Raw genomic sequence first — 22,658 nt, forward strand, 5'->3', positions numbered from 1 at the left:
GTTTACATACTTAGGTTTGCAAATTTTTGTGGAAATTTTACAATATTTAGAGTTGAAGGGATAACGAAAGTCCTATAATATTGTAACGAATTTAGTGAAACTCCGCTTATTTTACACCTTCTACTAACGTTCATATCGCTAAATTGTTGAATAAATAACTTCAATATTCAATAATGCAAAATGGTCTTTATTAGACTACTTTCATAATACTTCACAATAACACTTATACTTCGCAACTTATAGCGTGCTTAAATCAAACTGATTGCTGCCTACTCAGCTTTCGCTCCTTTTGTACTCTCTGCTGTGTCGTTCGCATACTTCTAGGTGTTTCTTCTTCTTCTAGAATTTACTACTTAGTTACCAGCTGTAAACTACAGATGCACGTTTATAGCTTCTCGCATAGCAATATGCGCGTGTATATATGAGTAATACTTCCACCGATGATTGCATACTTTTGTGAGTATCTCAGATGTATGCATGTGTTTGTGCGTATCTCTCCGCTGCTTGTATGTGCATATGTGTAGACTTAATTATTGATTTGTTTATGTACATACCAGTGACTGCTTAGTATCGGCTTAGAGATGATAGTATCCCTTAGTGTTGCTAATATTCGTCACAATATTTTAACTATGCTTTTTTAATAATTGTATATCAAAATCCAAATAAAATATGTAAGGACATACTAGTTCGTGTAGATATTAAAGTGATTACCGCAAAATACAATTAAGCTTTATGCCTAGAATACGTATCATAATAGACGCGATTACACTGCCACTTACGAATTGTGTATGCTTTGATGTTGAAGCGATGTATTGGAATAGGGAGCTGCTCGCGAGTTGGTAAACGTTTGGCAACATGGATCGCTAAAAAATTAAAAAAGAGAAACTTTTTTAACTTTTTTTTATGCAACTTTGTGTAGTTAATTCAAAAGGAGTTTTCAGTCACGAAAAGAACATTTCCGAAATAGGAGATCCCCTCTTTTCACCATTCGACAGTGATGAAAAATGTATAATCTTATTTTTTTTTTTTTTTTCAAAGTCATAGGGAAGCATATGAATATCCTTTAGTTGGGAGGAGTCGTCACCAGATGACACTTATCTTATATGCGTCTAACACGATACGCCTCGTGGGTGTCGGCCTTATCCACTTGATAAGTATAAAAATATAAATTCATGAATTTTTATTTGGAAATAATATTGAACTAAGTTAAGTTAGTTTGAAATAATTTTTGTTATTAGAAAAATAAGGGCCAACTGCTTAAAAAAATCTTGTGAAGTAAAAATTTTATTTTAGTGTACTTTGAATAAATTAACAGGTTTGTTCATTTTAAATTCACATATTCATATGTGTGTATGTCATACATATGCATGTATTTAATGCTTACATAAATGAAACGAGTTTGCATAAAATTACGAGTCGGTATACAAACGCAATATTAAATTCAATTTTATACAAATATCTGCAAGGTTCTATTAATGTTTATTTATATACATACTTAAGAAAATATATTGCGTTCTTCAGTTGTTTACTAACGGCATTTCAGCAAAGACCTTAACAATTTCACAATAGCATTGAAATTAATATTTTGGATTTTTATATTCAACCAACAACATGATTTAAGCTTGTAACCAGAGATCGTCATTTTGTGCAGCTGATTCAATCAGTTAAGAACGCTTCCAAAAGTCTGCAAAGGAGCCCAATTGTCATTTCGTATGGCATCACAATTATAAATGTGTTTTTTTGAAAGTATTACTCTGGGGCAGAATTCGAGAAAGTACCGTCTCTTAATGCGATATTATGGTTCTAGTGCGATAAGCTTCGGATCTTTTATACACAAAGTCAGGTCCGAAGAACCTCTCGCTTGCTACCCATGCTAATCAATATTTCCAGAATGACTGACAACTCAAATATGTCATTCCATTGAAACAAATACAATTCTGGGTAAAAATATTAAAAGTTCTTAGCGACATTAAATTTACTTAACTTTGGAACAAAAGACGCACGTTCTAATTGAATACAATAAACACAGCTAAATAAATAAGTAAATAATAACGGAAAAGTTTATTTTTTGTGAACTACTTATGCAGACATACATACATATCTTTTAGACGTTTCGTATTTCCCCTTTTTTTGTTTTTTTTTTTTTTTTTATTTATTTGTTGAAAAATAAAGGGCCTAGTCAAGGAATAAACATCTATTGTATCATACAATAGATGAAGGTAATACGAAATCCAATTTGATTAAAAATCTACTTGCCCAGTTTGAAGCTACAACCATTAACCTCACAAACGCTACTGTTGAATCTTTCCCGTTATTTACATTAAACTAACTTACACGTTTTTGTACTAAACGCCCTTGATTACTGCAAACAAAAGCAACATGTCCAGCAGACTTTAAGGCAGACTTTCTCTTATTGGGTTTGGAGTTGTGTAGCAAAAGGAGTGGTCGGTTAAATTCCTTTTTATTTAAATGTTTTGTTTTATTGGTACATTATATTTTTTTTTTGTCGAACATGCATGGTATGCTGAACCCGTAGTGGGTAGACCTCAATTTATATGGAAATTTTGAATGGAGAAATTGTCGCACATCTAACTCAGTCCGAAGAACTAACTGCAAAGGGAGCTTTACAAAATATACGTTGGTTTGTAATAAAAACTCTTGAGGTAAAAGCGCTGTGAATGAAGAAGAAAAAAAGATTTTTTTATCATGTTCAGGTATAAATATCTCGAACCAGAACCGATTTGAAAGTTCAACGCAATGAAAGCCGTTAGAAAAGTATAGGCTTATTTTTGCATCCGAAAATTTGTCGCCAACAATACAGACCCGTAGAAACCACAACGTGCAGAAGGTCTATAAAGGGCGGCGAAACATACCATGTGGCTGCTAGTTTGTTTCTATGTCCTTTTATAAAGTAGAACAAAGTTAATAGGACATGAAATTACCAAATTCCTCAAAATTTATAAATGTGCGCAAACACGAACTTAATTACTAGTGGTCCTTATAAAATAAGTTACATTTCACACCAAAACTTGGAAACTCCATCATTTCTCGCTCCACCACGTTTTCTCATTTTTCCCGAAGGCAAGAGGTAGTTAATGCAACATGTTGCCAAAACTTACTCGGCATTTTCACTGCTGTGTTAAAAAAAAACTATGGGAGCCATATTTTCTAGGACACCACAGTTATAATCTTACCAGATTTGTTGCAGCTTGACCAAATGCCTCTTGTGACACTTTTATCTTTAAGTGCAAGTAAAAAACAACTCAAATATGCTGGATATGTCAATATTAAAAGAAAGATATTTGAGTATATTTTAAAGGGAATTATGGTGATGCGAAAAGTATTATCATTAGTAACAATTTTGCTTTGGAATCTCATTCCCCAAATCTCTTTGTGATGTTAATAGCGTTAAATATTTGTTAATGGCAATTTGTTATCAATTTCAATGAATATCATGCTGTTGCTTACATTGATGTCTAATAAAGCGATTCTTGTTTGTTCTTATACTAATACAAATATGTACATACATATGTATGTATGTGTTGTTAATTTACTAAATGTGTATGATTGTATATAAGGTCGTTTGTTATATGAATATTGCACATACCTACATACATACAACATGATCACGTCACATTATTAATCAAGTGACGATGTAGTGCAATGACAGCAAATGACAAATGTAAACACAGTAACTGAGACGGCAATAACTGAAATATGCTTACTCATGAATAAGTAAATATAAACGCATTTATCACATTTACATAAATTGTGGTGGTTAATTTAGCCGATAGCGTAAAAACCGCTGACTATCTATAGTAAAAGCAATAAAAGAGAAGTTGAATAGAAATGTGCGTTATGTTTCAAATATGATTTTTTTTAAACAGAGCATTTCTTGGCTAAATCGAAGTCTTTTTAAACGGTTTTATTTAGCTTGAGTTGACAGGCCGGCCGTTGTGAACGAATCTTGTAATTGAAATTTAAGTAACTTCCCGATAAGCTACAAGCTTGAAACTTGGAATATAGTTCAGAACCCGATGACAATGCAATAATAAGAAAAAAATCGCCGCTAGGTGGCGCATGGATCGAGATATTCACAAAAATTGTATTTGTGGTCCGATTTGGCTCATATTTGGAGCACATAATACATGCAAGAATAGAAATCGCCGCTAGGTGGCGCATGGATCGAGATATTCACAAAAACCGTATTTGTGGTCCGATTTGGCTCATATTTGGAGCACATAATACATGCAAGAATAAAAAGCGACTTAAGAAAAAAATAGCCGCTAGGTGGCGCAAGGATCGAGATATTCACAAAAATCGTATTTGTGGTCCGACTTGGCTCATGCTTGGAACACATAATACATACAAGAATAGAAAGCGACCTATCAAAAAAAATCGCCGCTAGGTGGCGCAAGGATCGAGATATTCACAAAAAATTGTATTTGTGGTCCGATTTGATTTGGTCCATATTTGGAACACATAATACATACATGAATAGAAAGCGACCTATGATACCCGATTTGGCTCATATTTGGAACAAATATTGCATACAGTCCAGTAGAAGTGACATCAAAATATTTTGGAGTTGGAGGAGGGACAAGCATATGTGGCGCAGAGTCGAGTAAAGTCTTTGGAAGGATTATGTATTGAGGACTTAGGTTGTAACAAATTGTCAGGTAAGAGTCCTTGTAATAATGAGTCGCTAAATGAACTAAATAGAATGAGAAATAATAGGCAATTAAATAAAGACTAAAAACTTGAAAATAAAATAATTAAAAAAAAATTTTAGTTAATCGGTTTTATTGAAAACAATACTTACATGAAATAATAATAATACGAAAAGCTAGAAAATAATTAGGTAGGTCCTAGGTACTAGTCATCACACTCCTTATCAATCTAGAGCGTTGATCAGACAATTAAATAAAAGCGTTGGACGCGTCATATTTCTATTGATAGTCATAAGTAAAACCAACTGAACCTTAATCAGGTTATGATACGCCTCACATTTTTAGAAATTTCACGCGCCCAACGCTTTTATTTAATTGTCTGATCAACGCCCTAGATTGATAAGGAGTGTGATGACTAGTACCTAGGACCTACCTAATTATTTTCTAGCTTTTCGTATTATTATTATTTCATGTAAGTATTGTTTTCAATAAAACCGTTTAACTTAAAAACTTTTTTTAATTATTTTTGTTATATGTTCAGGCCAAAAGTCGTGTTCTTCGTTCCATCAAAGCGACTAGAAACCTTCACGTTTTGTCGATTTTGTGAAGGTGATGACTTGTATGCAACTCCTCCTTCAAATCCATGTATTCGGCATCAAAGCCGAAAAGCACTGTATAATAAATTGTGCGTCACCTTTCAATAAACAAAGTTGTCAATATTTTTAGATAAAAACTCCTATGAATGTTTTAACTGAAAACTAATTCAAAAAACGTTTTCAAAAAATTTAAATATTCCTGAAAGTTTTACGATTTTTTTCCGAAGGGTGTTTTAGATTTTTCTACACACGAACTTTATATCGAAAAAAATCGAAAGCACCATTTGGAAAAAATTTCAAAAATCATTAGGAATTTCGAGAGGCATATACATAATTGTACTGTGTTAGACTAAAATTGATTGGGATACAAAACTGGGGCTTTATTATATAACTCGTTTCAAAGAAATTTCTTTGGGATTTGAAATAAAAATTTATTTGAATTTAAAGCTTTCGAACTGGAATTTCCTGTAAAATCGAGTTACAAGATAAGGCCTCTGTATGCCCCAAAAACTCAGAGAACTTCAAAATAAAAGTTTAAAATTTTCGTAAAATTGTTTCGGATTTTCAATTTTTTTAAAAAAATGTGTGAGATTGGTTGCATAGTTTTATTTGCAAATTCATCGAAATGTTTTCTTGAAATACCGAAAACGAAAGAAGAGGGGCTTAATTGACGAAAATTGGTCAACTTTGCCCCTGCTATTTTTCTCTTTGCTGCTGTATGGATGGTAACTCTTTTAAACCAAATTTTTAAAGAAATTTTACGTATACGCACCGGGAGCCGTCGTATCATCTGGTTCTGATATTTTTGTATGAAAACTGTTGGTTTTTAATAAAACAACCTGCTTGTTATTATTATAAACGTGGCCCTTTGTTAAATGATGTAAGGTGCGATAGGGATTTAAAAATTTTATAGTTCTACTTCGGCTGTGTAAAGCTGGCTATCAGAAATGCAAAGCATTTAATAAAAACTCTGTAGTTCTTTTGCCCCATATTAGCCCAGCAAAGCCCACCCTTTTTTTCGTTGGCACAGCATGAGAAAAAAATGATCCTAAACAAAACAAATGCAAGTTAAATATCATAACTTTGATTCAAGAGAAATTTCATGACATGAAAGTTCAAACGGTCCACTTCACCTCCAAAAAAAAAAAACAAATGTTTGCTTACAGTTTGTTCAGCTTTGATCGTTGTGAATTCATACAAGTGGCGAATGTTTGAAAAAAACGTTCACAATTGTAAATAGCCTGGGCATCCTGTTAAATCGCTGATTGATTACGTAAACCATTTGCTCAATAGTGTTTGTCAGAAATTTGGTTAGACGACTGGTATATTGCATTATTTAAATATATTTTAATATTTCCTTAGCTTATTATATATTTTCTCTATTAACTAAAAATTAATAATAATACGAAGTCCGATTTTCTGTAAACACATTTAAAAGAAAAGTTGGTTTGAAATACAAACGGGCAGTTCATGGCGCCTCAATTTATTTACCCGCGAGCAAAAAACAAACCTTTCTTCCAACCTCTAGCCATTTACGACAGCCGTACTCCCTGTCAGCTATTATTTGACAAGTAGGTATGGGAATGGAGGAATAGAAAGATTTTTCACTTGTATGAATTCACAATGGTTTTGATTAAAGTCTGTTCAACAAAGTGTGATTGCATATGATTTTCTCTTTATGAACAGTTCTTTAGTGTTAGTTTGAAAATAATTTTAACACATTTGAAAAAAAATTTTCGATTTAAAGCTAAGCTAAGGAAACACTAATAAATTTTACAATTTAAAAATTTTTTAAGTAAAGAAAGTTTGCCTCTTCTCTATTTTTTTTTTTTTTTTTTAATTTTATACCGATATTTACTTTAGGTAATGAGTACTAAGAGGGTCGCCCGTACAACAATTCGAAGAACAGTTTATAGAAAACTACCCCTAAAACAAAAGATCGTACGAAGCATGCAACACTTAACCGTTTCTCAAAAATCTGCTTAAAAGCAGATCTTAAACCTCATCCGTACAGAATCGGTAACCTCTTTTGTCAATTTACACCCGAAGGACTCACTTTTGAGAGCCAAATATTATCTTCTTATAGGAGACAGAAATTACGAAAAGCTTCATACTTCAACAATAGGTTGTATGGGATATGTGCTATATATATGACCGATTTAAACGATTTGTTCAGCCAACAATATATGCCGCATACGTAATCATTTGGTAAAATTTGAAGCTTATACATATACAGAAGTCGTACGAAACGGACGTGTTATTCTTCGATCCGTGGTTGTGTGTCTTTTTCTTGCTATTCTTACAAGTTTAATAGTTTGTGACTGTTACTATATTAAAACAGTGACTCTCCTTGGATTTTATAACCAAAGTTTTTAAATGTCCAAATGAATATAATATAATAATAACTTTGCCAAATTGTTAATACAATTTATACTTAATGCCGTGTGAGTGTGGGCGTAGGGTTGAGAGAGGCCAACCGAATGTGTTGTGTGCTAAGTGCAATGACCTCTATCATCTGAAGTGTGTCAACTTGTCAGTGGACGATCTTGATTTTCTCACCGCATCAAAAAAATCGTTCTTTTCTAAAGTATGTTCGGTTGTGCGTCGCACGTCTATTCGAACTCCGCCACCAATGGCTCCCCCCGCTACCCTTGCCGATAATATGGAGTGCAATGATAATCTAAGCGACATCATTAAAGGCATTGCCGATCTACGCAGTGAAAACAGCCGTATACTCTCAGCAGTTGATGCTCTCAAATACGAGAACTCTCAAATTTCACAAAAGTGTGATTCTTTATCATCCGAAATTCGTTCACTACACTCAACTATTGATGATAAGAATGATGCAATTTCTATGCTGAGTGCTGAACTGAAAGATCTGCACAGTGTTGTTGCTGCCTTTACTAATGAACTCAAATCAACTCTAGCAAATGCTGTGGACAGTAATAAACAAAAAAAGTCTGCAAAAACAAAGCATCTATTAAGTAAAAACAATGACAATATTAATGGCAAGTTTTTGGCTGCCAAAGCAAATACTGAGCAATCCAGCGGAACTCTTAAAGCTAACTCGCAAATTGATCCAGCTGAAATAATAAAACAGGCAGCCCCTCTTAATGAAGAAATGTCATCAAGCAAACCTAGTTCCATAGAAGACACGGCTCCAATAACTATAACGCCAACAGATGATATTGGGAATAAAAGCCCGACTGCATCATCTATTCAGTGTGCTACTTTGGATTTGTCTACATTTAGTTCATGTAATGATGCATCGAAATCACTTTTTTCAACAAAAACGAATTCCATTAACGTTCCGAACGCGGACTCGAGCCTGCTGCCGACGTCTGGGAATGCTGCTGCTGAATCAACTAGTATAGCTAGCAACAACTCTGCTACACCTGTTACTAACATACCTATGTATTCCGATATTGCACGTTCTGGCCATCAGGTATCAGTCGCTACAAAATCTAGTGACAATAATACAAATATTCGTAGTAGATGGCCTACTATTATAATAGGAAGTAACTCAAATGTGTCTGGCCATCAGATATCAGTCGCTACAAAATCTAGTGATAATAATAAAAATATTCTTAGCAAATCGCCCACTATTGTGGTAGGTAGTAACTCTAATGCTAACCTTAATTTAGCTGTTCGTCTGAAATGGTTGCATTTGTCGTCGTTTAAACTAATCGTAAACGCAAGTCATATTGTTGACTACGTCTCGAAAAATCCAAACATTTCACCCTCATTAATTCATTGTTTCAAATTGGTTAAGAAAGACGCTGATCCCAAATTGTTATCTAGATGTAATTTCAAACTTGGAGTTTCGGCTTCTATATATAATAAGCTGCTGGACTCCTCGTTATGGCCATCAGATGTCAAAATTAAACCTTTTCGTTTTTTTTCAAAAAGCAAAGGGCTCAACTGCCAAGCCTTAACTAAGTGTGACAATCGCATAGTTAATAAAAGTATAACCATTTATTATCAAAATATATCGGGATTGAGAACGAAGTCTAAAGAAGTATTTTTAGCCACTTCACGGTGTGATTATGATGTCTACGTTATTGTCGAGACTTGGCTCAATGATGACTTTTCAGACTCAGAATTTTTTGATCAAAGGTTGTTCCACACCTATCGTAAGGATAGAGATCCCATCAAAACGGGACGTCTTAGAGGTGGTGGAGTATTAATTGCTGTAAGACGTCGCCTTCTCTCTTCCCTTTTTCCGCTCTCTAATAGTGACTCGCTTTTGGATCAGCTCTGTGTTTGTATTATGGGGTCGTCTGGCAAGTTATTTATTTGTGTCTCTTACATTCCGCCTTGCAGCTCAGATTCGCTGTACTGTGCTCATGTCAATAACATATTTGACCTTTACGAAATCAATATTGGTAGTCATTTCTGCGTTTTGGGTGATTTCAATCTAAATAAGGTTGTATGGTCCAAAATTATTAATGATAACGTCCTAACGCCTACTAATATCAATCATCCTCATGAGATCAATTTCTTGGACACCCTTTTTGGGGCTAACTTAATTCAGATTAACCACTTCGTTAACCAGTTAAATAATATCTTGGACCTTATTTTTGTTGATGAGAATCTAATTACCCACTTGACCGAATGTACGTTTCCTATTTATAAGTCTGATATGCATCATGTACCATTATCGTTATCTATAGAATTCTTCGACCTGGTGCCGAATAACAACATTAATAATACTGTCCGCTCCTTTAATTTCAAGGATGCAAATTATGATACTCTTAACTCACTCATATCTGAAACTGATTGGAACTCTATTTTCTTTGCTAAAAACCCTGCTGAATGCTTCGATGCCTTCTTGCTTGTGTTGTCAGACATCTTCAGTACGAATCTCGCTTTACTTCCGGTTAAAGTTCACAAGCTACCCTGGTACACTACTAGGTTAAAAAAACCGAAAAATCAAAGAAATAAGTACCATAAATTATATAAAGCGACTCTCGACATTTCTTTTAAAGATCAGTATACCTATTATATGACTCAGTTCAATGTTCTGGATAAGTTCTTATACAGTAAATACATTTTCCGATTTGAGGATGAGTTAAAAGCAAATCCTAAATCTTTTTGGAACTATGTTCGGTCTAAGAAAGGTTGTACCAATATCCCAACCTCTGTGAAATTTAACGATACCAGTTCAGAGAGCCTGGCTGTTACAGTAAACCTTTTTGCTGATTTTTTCAAATCCGCATTTCTTGTTGATGCGGATGATACTAACAACAGGTATTCCTTTGATACACCAAATCCTTTAAATTTTGGGTCCCTGTTTGTATCTGAAATGGACATTATTAAGGGTATCTCCTCCTTACAGTCCTCACTGAAAAACGATATAGATGGTTTGTCCTGTTCTTTATTTAAAAAGTGTAGTAGTTCCCTTTGTGTTCCATTGCGCCATATTTTCAATACTTCTCTTTCGACCGGAGTTTTTATTGATCGCTGGAAGCTGGCGTCGATCACCCCAATCTTGAAGTCAGGCAATAAATATGATGTAAAGAATTATAGGCCAATATCTAAATTGTCGACCTGTTCCAAACTTTTTGAAAAGGTAGTTAAGGACAAGTTATCATTCGCTATCAATAAAATAATCGATCCATGTCAGCATGGTTTTATTGCAGGGAGTTCGACTGTCACAAATCTAGCGGTTTTTTCCCAGTTTTGTGTCTTAGCGTTCAAGGATGGATGTCAAGTTGACACCATATATACAGATTTTTCCAAGGCCTTTGACACATTTTCGCATAAACTACTTTTGTGGAAACTTGAAAACATGGGCTTTCATTCAAGTTTTCTGTTGTGGCTGAAGTCTTACCTAGAAAATAGGATATATTTTGTTGAAATCGAGAAAACTAAGTCCTACAAATTCTTAGCAACTTCCGGTGTACCACAAGGTAGCATCCTTGGTCCTATTTTATTCATAATTTTTATTAATGATGTTGACTCTTGCCTAAAATATTCTAATTATTTACTTTATGCAGACGATTTAAAACTCCTCCATAAGATCACCAGTATTTCTGATGCTTTGCGTCTGCAGGAAGATCTGAATGCTATCAACGATTGGGCCTCGCAAAATAACCTGCGACTCAACATTAGTAAATGCTGTCACATAACGTTTACTAAGTCAATGAATATCCTTTCGTCCGTGTATTCGATCTCAAACGTAACGCTTGCCTCAGTTGATGAGTTTCGTGATCTTGGCGTAATTTCTGATTCATCTTTTACCTTTGCTAATCATGTTAACTTTCTTATACTAAAAGCTTATGCCAACTTAGCTTTCCTACGACGATATGCGAAGGATTTCAAAGAACCGTATACCAGAAAGATTTTGTATATTTCCTTAGTACGTTCAAAGTTAGAATATGCCTCAGTCATTTGGAATCCGATATACTCTTCACACTCTTTAAGAATTGAACGAGTTCAGCGGAAATTCATGCGGTTTGCTCTTCAACCTCTACACTTTGATAATCCCATGCCACCCTACAATGCGAGATGCATGCTTATAAATGTCTTGCCACTTGAAGTCAGGCGTTCTGTTCAAGGCTTAATGTTTATTTTTGATATAATATCTGGTGCTATTGATTGTTCCGAACTTCTGGGTCAGGTAACTTTCAATGTCCCTAACAGAGCCCTCCGCTTTCACAATACATTCCGTATTGAAGTGCTGCGTTCTAATTACTTCAGCTTTGCTCCTCTTCTAAGAGGATTTGTAGAATTCAATCACCTATGTAGGAGTCTAGATCTTGACTTTGCCATGTCTAGGTCTCTCTTCAAGGATGCATTGAGTCTTACTATCTATAACATTAAGTCATACTTAAATTAATAATTTAGTTCTAAGTACACCTGTAATCTAGTCAGTAAGGTATGTTACCATTGACTCAATAAAGAAATGAAATGAAATGACTAACTTAATATACTATTTCATTTTCATGAAAGGAATATTTACTACATAACTATGAGTTGCACCACAATAGGATAATGATTTTTTGTTTACTACTTTTGACACAATAGATTCTTCTTATATGAGATTCGTACACACTTTCTTTTTGAAAAATTGTTGCTATTTAACTGTCAAAATCTATTTTTTTTTAGCAAAATTCTGCCATTTGAAAAACGAAATCATTTGTTCAAGAGAATAGTTTCGATATTTTCTCCTAATCGAAAATGTCGATTAATTCGGCCAATGAAAAACATATTTCGGTCTCAACGAAATCTCAAATCATATCGTTGGCCGACTGGTCGTCTTGAAATAGAAATACCCGTTTCGTAAATGAAGAATAAGTGGAAATTTAGAGCTAATAGAGAAGTTAATTGTCTGTTATATGACGTGTACCATAATTTTGAAATGTTAAAGTTTTTTTTTCATGAAGGGGATAAAGAAAAAATGATGGGTAAACCTTGGGCGAACGGGCCAACGAGTGCTTTTCTACATATACTGGAGTTTTCAAGTTTCTAGCTCACCGGGAAGTAATTTAAATATTAACTGGGAAATTTTCCGCGACATACATGCAAGAAAGTGAAATTAAGTAATAGTTAGTTCCAAAAAATAATTAAATTAAAACGATGTAGACATATATTTAAAATAAGCGTTTTCACCGGTCTTATCGCTTTGCTGAAACAAACTTATTTATAAATTCAAAATATTATTGAAAAAAAAAAAATAACTATTATGTTTAATTTTGCACCACCTTGTATGATAATACCCACATGTATGTACATACATATGTGCTACACGCACATCTATTGCGTATGTGTTTAATTGAAAATTATTTTCTATTTTGGCATCCTGCAATTTTGATATTCATACTTTTCAATCTGAACTTACATGAATATTCATTTGTTTATTTATTATTTCGATAGTTCAACATTGCTCGTCCAATTAGAATGTCAGTTTATTGACAATATTTACACAATTATATGTAATTGCTACATACATATGTATGGATGAGTGTAAGTATGTGTATGCACTAATTGTTTATTACAGTTATTCTATTTATTTGCGCATATGCACTTTGTGAGATAAATCTGCACAATCACGAAATATTTTATAGCAATAAAACTTAATTTTTCGGGGAATATGGAGGAAAGTGCAACTAAAGAAAAAAACAAACTTTTGCGAAAATAAATCAAGCTTAAGGTTATAAACATGCGTAGATTAAAATTAAAGCCTCGCATGTTAATGACCAAAGTTATATTTTCGCAAGGCTGCCATTGGAAGTGTATGTCACGATATATGTATGTGTTGGTATGTGGTTGATTTTTTAAATCATTCCTCGGTTTTGAAGATTTCCCAAACTTTTTTTTTTTACTAGTTTCAAGTTTTTAAATTTACGGCTGCGTTTTTTACTTTAAATTGGACAAAATTTGGATCTCACTAAACAAGAAGACATAAATGCTAAAAAATATACCTTCAACCAATTAACTTTACATTTGAATGAATTATATGTGGACAGTTTTTTTTCTCCGAAATTCAGTATTTTTCAGCGATAAAAAATTCAGATATTTCAATACACTTTTGTTAAAGAAAAAATCTCTACAATTAACAAAAACTTTTATCAGAAATTCAGTGCAAAAAATAGATAAAAAATGCAATTCATTTAAACATAGTGATTGGTCAGTGCGAGCTTATCTGCATATTTTTGAAACAACAGTACATGCCTTCATACACATAAGTATGTAAGTCTTTCAAAAGCCTGTTATCAATAATGGCGACTCAGAAACCAGTGGGAATATTTATCAAGAGCGTAAAATTTAAAAGTGAATGGTGCAAATATTTTAAGTGCAATATATGTATAAGTGTATAAGTGTTTATATTTTGGACCCTAAACGAATTTTCGAGATCGAACCAAAATTTATTATTTGCGTATATATGGTAGGACCATCTAATTGGAATCAGTTTCTGTAACAGTAATTAAGAAGTTGTAAAGTGGCGTTAATATCTGAACTTAGAGCATCATAAGCATACTTTTTTCTCGACAGCATTACATTTTTAAGTACGAAGCCATCAAGATAATTTTGATATATGTATTTAGATTCAAAATAGTACATTTATTATTAGGAATAATAACAGCCTACAAACTCTTTAATATTGACAAGCAATGACCTGTAAAAGAAGAAAATATGCGCCTTTTAAGAGTTTCAAATTTGTCACATAAGTGCACACTGATTGAAGCAACGAAATTTAGTTAGGTACTTTAAAACAAACAAGTAAGGAAGGCTACATTCGGGTGTAACCGAACATTACATACTCAGTTCAGAGCTATGGAGACAAAATAAGGGAAAATCACAATGTAGGAAAATGAACCTAGCGTAACCCTGGAATATGTTTGTATGTCATGTGTATCAAATGGAAGGTATTGAAGAGTATTTTAAGAGGGAGTGGGCCGTAGTTCTATAGGTGGAAACCTTTTCGAGATATCTCCATAAAGGTGAGCCAGGGGTGACTCTAGAATTTGTTTGTACGATATGGGTATCAAAAGAAAGGTGTTAATGGGTATTTTAAAAGGGAGTGGCCCTTAGTTCTATGGGTGGACGCCTTTTCGAGATATCGCCATAAATGTGGACCAGGGGTGATTCTAGAATGCGTTTGTACAATATGGGTATCAAACGAAAGGTATTTTAAAAGGGAGTGGACCTTAGTTCTATGGGTGGACGCCTTTTCGAGATATCGCCATAAAGGTGGACCAGGGGTGACTCTAGAATTTGTTTCTACGATATGGGTATCAAAAGAAAGGTGCTAATGGGTATTTTAAAAGGGAGTGTGCCTTAGTTCTATAGGTGGACACCTTTTCGAGATATCGCCATAAAGGTGGACCAGGGGTGACTCTAGAATTTGTTTGTACGATATGGGTATGGAATGAATGTTGTTAATGAGTATTTTAAAAGGGAGTGGTGGTAGTTGTATATGTGAAGGCGTTTTCGAGATATCGACCAAAATGTGGACCAGGGTGATCCAGAACATCATCTGTCGGGTACCGCTAATTTATTTATATATGTAATACCACGAAGAGTATTCCTTCCAAGATTCCAAGGGCTTTTGATTTCGCCCTGCAAAACTTTTTCATTTTCTTCTACTTAATATGGTAGGTGTCACACCCATTTTAAAAAGTTTTTTTTAAGTTATATTTTGCGTCAATAAACCAATCCAATTACCACGTTTCATCTCTTTTTTAAACGGTTTTATTTAGCTTGAGTTGACAGGCCGGCCGTTGTGAACGAATCTTGTAATTGAAATTTAAGTAACTTCCCGATAAGCTACAAGCTTGAAACTTGGAATAGAGTTCAGAACCCGATGACAATGCAATAATAAGAAAAAAATCGCCGCTAGGTGGCGCAAGGATCGAGATATTCGCAAAATTCGCATTTGTGGTCCGATTTGGCTCATATTTGGAACACATAATACATGCAAGAATAGAATCGCCGCTAGGAGGCGCATGGATCGAGATATTCACAAAAATCGTATTTGTGGTCCGATTTGGCTCATATTTGGAACACATAATACATGCAAGAATAAAAAGCGACTTATGAAAAAAATAGCCGCTAGGTGGCGCAAGGATCGAGATATTCACAAAAATCGTATTTGTGGTCCGATTTGATTTGGTCCATATTTGGAACACATAATACATACATGAATAGAAAGCGACCTATGATGCCCGATTTGGCTCATATTTGGAACAAATATTGCATACAATCCAGTAGAAGTGACATCAAAATATTTTGGAGTTGGAGGAGGGACAAGCATACGTGGCGCAGAGTCGAGTAAAGTCTTTGGAAGGCTTCAACCGATTTCGCCCTTTTTCACAGAAAACAGTTATCGTCCTAGAATCTAAGCCTGTACCAAATTTCACACGGATTGGTAAATTTTTGTTCGACTTATGGCGTTAAAAGTATCCTAGACAAATTAAATGAAAAAGGGCGGAGCAACGCCCATTTTGAAATTTTCTTTTATTTTTGTATTTTGTTGCACCATATCATTACTGAAGTTGAATGTTGACATAATTTACTTATATACTGTAAAGATATTAACTTTTCTTTTAAAATTTGAATTAAAAAAATTTTTTTTTAAAAAGTGGGCGTGGGCGTTCTCCGATTTTGCTAATTTTTATTAAGCAGACATATAGTAATAAGAGTAACGTTCCTGCCAAATTTCATCATGATATCTTCAACGACTGCCAAATTACAGCTTGCAAAACTTGTAAATTACCTCCTATTAAAAGTGGGCGATGCCACGCCCATTGCCCAAAATTTTACTAATTTTCTATTCTGCGTCATAAGTTCAACTCACCTACCAAGCTTCATCGCTTAATCCGTATTTGGTAATGAATTATCGCACTTTTTCAATTTTTCGAAATTTTCAATATCGAAAAAGTGGGCGTCGTTATTGTCCGATATCGTTCATTTTAAATAGCGATCTGAGATGAGTACTCAGGAACCTACATACCAAATTTCATCAAGATACCTCAAAATTTACTCAAGTTATCGTGTTAACGGACAGAGGGACGGACTGACGGACGGACATGGCTCAATCAAATTTTTTTTCGATACTGATGATTTTGATATATGGAAGTCTATATCTATCTCGATTCCTTTATACCTGTACAACCAACCGTTATCCAATCAAACTTAATATACTCTGTGAGCTCTGCTCAACTGAGTATAAAAATGTTAGTGTAAAAATAAATGTAAAATATAAACAACAAGTAAGGAAGGCTAAGTTCGGGTGTAACCGAACATTACATACTCAGTTGAGAGCTGTGGAGACAAAATAAGGGAAAATGACCATTTAGCAAAATGAACCTAGGGTAACCCTGGAATGTGTTTGTATGACATGTGTATCAAATGGAAGGTATTAAAGAGTATTTTAAGAGGAAGTGGGCCATAGTTCTACAGATGGACGCCATTTAGGGATATCGCCATAAAGGTGGTCCAGGCCTGACTGTAGAATTTGTTTGTACGATATGAGTATCAAATGAAAGGTGTTAATGAGTATTTTAAGAGGGCATGGGCCTTAGTTCTATACGTGGACGCCTTTTCGAGATATCGCCATAAAGGTGGACCAGGGGTGACTCTAGAATTTTTTTGTACTATATGGGTATCAAATGAAAGGTGTTAATGAGTATTTTAAAAGGGAGTGGGCCTTAGTTCTATAGGTGGACGCGTTTTCGAGATATCGCCATAAAAGTGGACCACAGTTGACTCTAGAATGCGTTTGTACAATATGAGTATCAAACGAAAGGTGTTAATAAGTGTTTTAAAAGGGAGTGGGCCTTAGTTCTATGGGTGGACGCCTTTTCGGGATATCGCCATAAACGTGGAACAGGGGTGACTCTAGAATGCGTTTGTACGATATGGGTATCAAATGAAAGGTGTTAATGAGTGTTTTAAAAGGGAGTGGGCCTTAGTTCTATGGGTGGACGCCTTTTCGGGATATCGCCATAATCGTGGACCAGGGTTGACTCTAGAATGCGTTTGTACAATATGGGTATCAAATGAAAGGTGTTAATGAGTATTTTAAAAGGGCGTGGGCCTTAGTTCTATAGGTGGACGCCTTTTCGAGATATCGCCATAAAGATGGACCAGGGGTGACTCCGTAATGTGTTTGTACAATATGGGTGTCAAATTAAAGGTATTAATAAGAATTTTAAAAGGGAGTGGTGGTAGTTGTATATGTGAAAGCGTTTTCGAGATATCGACCAAAATGTGGACCAGGGTGACTCAGACCATCATCTGTCGGCTACCGCTAATTTATTTATATATGTAATACCCCGAACAGTATTCCTGCCAAGATTCCAAGGGCTTTCGATTTCGCCCTGCAGAACTTTTTCATTTTCTTCTACTTAATATGATAGGTGTCACACCCATTTTACAAAGTTTTTTTCTAAAGTTATATTTTGCGTCACATATTCAACTACCACCACTCCCTTTTGAAACCCTCATTAATACCTTTAATTTAATACCCATATCGTACAAACACATTATAGAGTCACCCCTGGTCCACCTTTATGGCGATATCTCGAAAAGGCGTCCACCTATAGAACTAGGGCCAACTCCCTTTTAAAATACTCATTACCGTCTTTCGTTTGATACCCATATTGTACAAACGCATTCTAGAGTCAACCCTGGACCACCTTTATAACGATATCCCGAAAAGGCGTCCACCTATAGAACTAAGGCCCACTCCCTTTTAAAATACTAATTAACACCTTTCGTTTGATACTCATATCGTACAAACAAATTCTAGAGTCACCCCTGGTCCACCTTTATGGCGATATCTCGAAAAGGCGTTCACCCATAGAACTATGGCCCTCTTAAAATACTCTTTAATACCTTCCATTTGATATACATGTCATACAAACACATTCCAGGGTTGACCAAGGTTCATTTCCCTACATGGTGATTTTCCCTTATTTTGTCTCCATAGCTCTCAACTGAGTATGTAATTTTCGGTTACACCCGAACTTAGCCTTTCTTACTTGTTTTTATTAAAATTGGTATACAAATGCGCTGAAAGCAATTATTAAATTCTTTCCATACTAGTAAACAAAGGGCAAATACGGTTATCTTGGTTGTCATGACCGATTCGCCAAAAGATTTAATATTTTTTTAATATCTTTGGGAGATGGATACCTCTAGGTACCCAGGTAACAAATTTTTTAGAAATAAACTGCCTAACTGCCTATTAAGGCTGCATATATTATTACTTCAACGTTGTGGCCAAAATATTAACCGTCGGAAGGGATGAGACTGCAAAGAATTGTTTATTTTATTTATAAGTACCACCTATATTTATAACTAACAGAAAAGCGAGTGGAGTAAACTACCAAGTCAGTTTTGTATTGAGTGAGCACTGAGTCATACCAATACTCATCCGCTTTCTTACAGCGGCGAAAAAGAGGTGCCTTCGTGTTGCAGCCTCGAGCCTAATAACTTAGCTTCATGTATTTTATCATGTGTTTTAACATGAATACACATTAAGTGAAAACTCATCGAGAAGAACATCCTTCGCCACCTATTCCCCGAAACCTTACCGAAAGTTGGAAACAAATAAGGCTTACTTTTTTCTAATATTTAATACCAAATAAACTCTATGATACGAAATTAAAGCTGTTGGGATATGATATCGTGTCGTATTGAAATGCATTCATCTGTTAGTGCCTGCTGTAAAATTTATCTAATGCTATTTCCAGAATTCTAATTTCCAGCAATACACTTTCACCCCCATTATAAGGGTAGCAGTGCTTATATAGTAAGACTCATTGATTTCATTCATAATTATTGATCCTCAAAGCAGTGCGATTATTGATTTGTTCCCCATACAAAGCCGCAAGAAAACCCCGATGAGTAATTATAATGATATTCGCTTAATAAATTGATAATAACTTCTGGAAAATTTTCACTATAATATGTACATATTTGTTTCTTCTCCATAATACTTTTATTACAAAAAAATGTCAGCAATATTTTTTTTGCTTTTTCTTAATTGCAGTTTCCACAACCGGGCAAACTATTTAAACTAATTAAGTGATGATAATGGCTATATGAGGATTAATTCACAATTTGTATGCCAGAAATATTCCAGAGTTTAGTTAATTAAATTTGTTTTGAAGCGACACGTTAGAAAATTATAATACAATATACCAACAAAAATACTCAAAAAAAAAATGTAATAAGAACTGCAATATTCAAATAATTATATTTGCATAAACACACACACACAAATACAGATGCAGATGCGCTTAGCAAACGTCAATTACGTCAATAAGCAAGCGTTCATCATTTTATTATAAACAACAAATAATATTACGTAACAAAAGGTGAGTACAAATATGTTTATATCTTACTTACATAAATACTATATGATACAATGGATATATTAAACCCTCATGCATCCGAAATGATGTCATAACAATCAAATTATTTGACATGCATTATCAGTTTGCTTGAGTATATAAAACCCTTGTAGGCCATTTTTCCTTTTATAATTTTCTAGAATACAGGTGACATATGAAAGCTTTAAATTAATTTGGTAACATAATTGCTGTAAAAAGAAAACCAGCCTCATACAACTTTGTGATGAAAAAAGAACAGTGGCTACCAAATAAATAATAACTCAGTAATTAGAATGAACTCACATCCGACGTTATTTCAGCTGGTATTATCTGAACGAACAATAAAGGCCGTTTGAGGTAGCAAATAAATAGTTAAGATAGACGTAGAAGGAGGCTGATAAGTGATGTGGGTCCTTCACTTTGAATATTTCGTTGAAAATTAACTAAACACATCTGCTGTCATTTTATTATTATTTGCTCAGATACTGAATTTATAATTGACAAATAACTGCAAGACCAAATACCCTGCAACGTGACAAATATTATAAAAGCGTGCTTGCAGTTGAGTTGGTGATAACACCTTTATGATAAGAGTGAAATGTTGTATTGACATTTCTCTATTTTATCTCAATTTGTGCACGAGATATTTCATATTGTGTCTTGGACATTTTATTTGACATACAGACATACATTTGTATGTACAGTAGAATCGCGAAAAAGTTAACTCTCGAGAAAGTTAAACACTCGGCTAAGTTGACCGAGCTTCATTGTCCACGTAGCGCTCAAAAAAGTTAACTATTGGTTAACTTTTCTGAGCTCATCAATATTTTTTCACATCCAACCGTGTTTGTTTGGCACCCAAAAGCAAGTGCTGGTATTCCCCTATTTCTGTGTGAAAAATTATTGTTGGTGTCGCGAGGCGCAAAAGTAGTTAGTCATGAGCATTTATACTTGTGAATTGTGTAAAACTTGTGTTAAAAAATGGGGAAAAAGAAAAAAATCATCGCGATTCAGATTAGATTAGCACCAAAAAGTAAATTCATTGTGTAATATCCCAAAAAACTATGTTTATTACTGTACTTTTTCAAATTTGAGAACTTTTTCGCTATTCTACTGTATATACAATTACACATTAGAAATACAAAGGAATAAAAAAATTTGCAGCAGCTATTCTCCCTCCAGTGGTTAAAAAGACTTATCAACTTGATTTGCATACATTTTTGTCGTTGTACGAAATGAGCCCAACTGCAAGGTTCTGCATTTTTGCTTCCGAGGGAGCACCTCATTTCCCAAGTAACTTTTCACCAAGCAGAGCAGCCGGCATTCTCGGTGGAGAGCTGCGCAGTTGTTTTTCATATTTCTATTTTAATGAACTATAAAGAGAAAGGGTAAATCACTTTTCCTCTTGACTTTCCTCTGCATGTATACATGCATTACGCCCACTTAAACTACTTGGTAGTGTCCTAAACTTGCACATCAAAATTCTGTTTTCCCCACTTACCAAGAATAAGTAAGCGTAAGTTAACCAAATAATGTCGGTATCCCTACTGATACCATCAGAATTCGCCACCCTACAATTGGAAGTGTCTGCTAAGAACTTGCTTTGCTGTATAGCATCCCATCCCCCACACCCTCAATCGCGAAGCCTTTCACTTGCAGCAAATTGCAGTTTCCGAAACACAATTGTCTGTCTTGTCTTGAAAAAATTCGAGGCTTTATTAACGCCAACACTTTTGACATGCTTGCCGTGCTCGCTGCGTTTCAAAAGACCGGTAACCCATAGATAAGCATCGGGTTGACTACCATCTCATAAAGGCATTGCATAAGATTTGGCAAGGGCCCCCAACTACTGCTAATGGCATCCTAAAAGAGTACAAGGGAGCCTTATTAGCCTCATCATTATTACTGAGCTTTCTTTGCAGCATAATCTAAAGGTACCTGCGCACAGTGCGAACAAAATAAACATTTTGATTATCACAACCAAGACTAGAGAATACATCATACCCCATTGCGGCGTACCCGGTACACTCTTCTCCCGATTGGAGTCCTACCCCACTCCTTTCCGACAGTTATGTAAAAGTATATCAGTAACTTCAAATAAAGCCACTCGACTTCTCAAACCATGTTCATTTTGATAGCCGCAGGCAGGACATTGTTAAACGCTCCTACGATATCTTAACAGGCAGCCAGCGAAAATTTCATGCGTTCTGTAGTTTTCTCTATTTGATATACTAAAGACTGAAGAGCAGTTTCAGTTTACGTGTCCTTGCAAATTGCTTGGTGCCGAGAGTAATCCCGGAAGGCATCTTGTTTCGAATGTATATATCAACCAGTAGATGTAATGAGGAGATATTTAATTGGCATTTGGCTTTTTATGTCCTTGGCAGCCGACTATTATTGTTGTTTAGAAAAAGTGGGATTGAATGATAAGTGGGCATCACTTTTTATACATCTATCGTTTTTAGAAAATAAAACATATCCTGAATTGAACTTCCTTACTTTTTATCTTAATTTTATAATTAACCATCTAGAAACACAATTACTAA

At 34.7% G+C, this 22,658-nt stretch overlaps 1 protein-coding gene across 11 annotated transcripts in view; it reads left to right on the forward strand.

Annotated features, from left to right (window-relative positions):
- Window positions 1-22,658, forward strand: part of LOC137238458 (sodium-coupled monocarboxylate transporter 1) — a 243,016-nt gene that overhangs the window by 100,518 nt on the left and 119,840 nt on the right. For all 11 annotated transcript variants that reach the window (XM_067763479.1, XM_067763476.1, XM_067763478.1 and 8 more), the window contains one exon: window positions 19,770-20,097. The gene's annotated coding sequence lies outside the window, so the exon portion shown is untranslated. The remainder of the gene's footprint in view (window positions 1-19,769; window positions 20,098-22,658) is intronic.

The sequence above is a fragment of the Eurosta solidaginis genome, chromosome 1 (genome assembly GCF_040869045.1).
Source record: "Eurosta solidaginis isolate ZX-2024a chromosome 1, ASM4086904v1, whole genome shotgun sequence".
Taxonomy (NCBI): domain Eukaryota; kingdom Metazoa; phylum Arthropoda; class Insecta; order Diptera; family Tephritidae; genus Eurosta; species Eurosta solidaginis.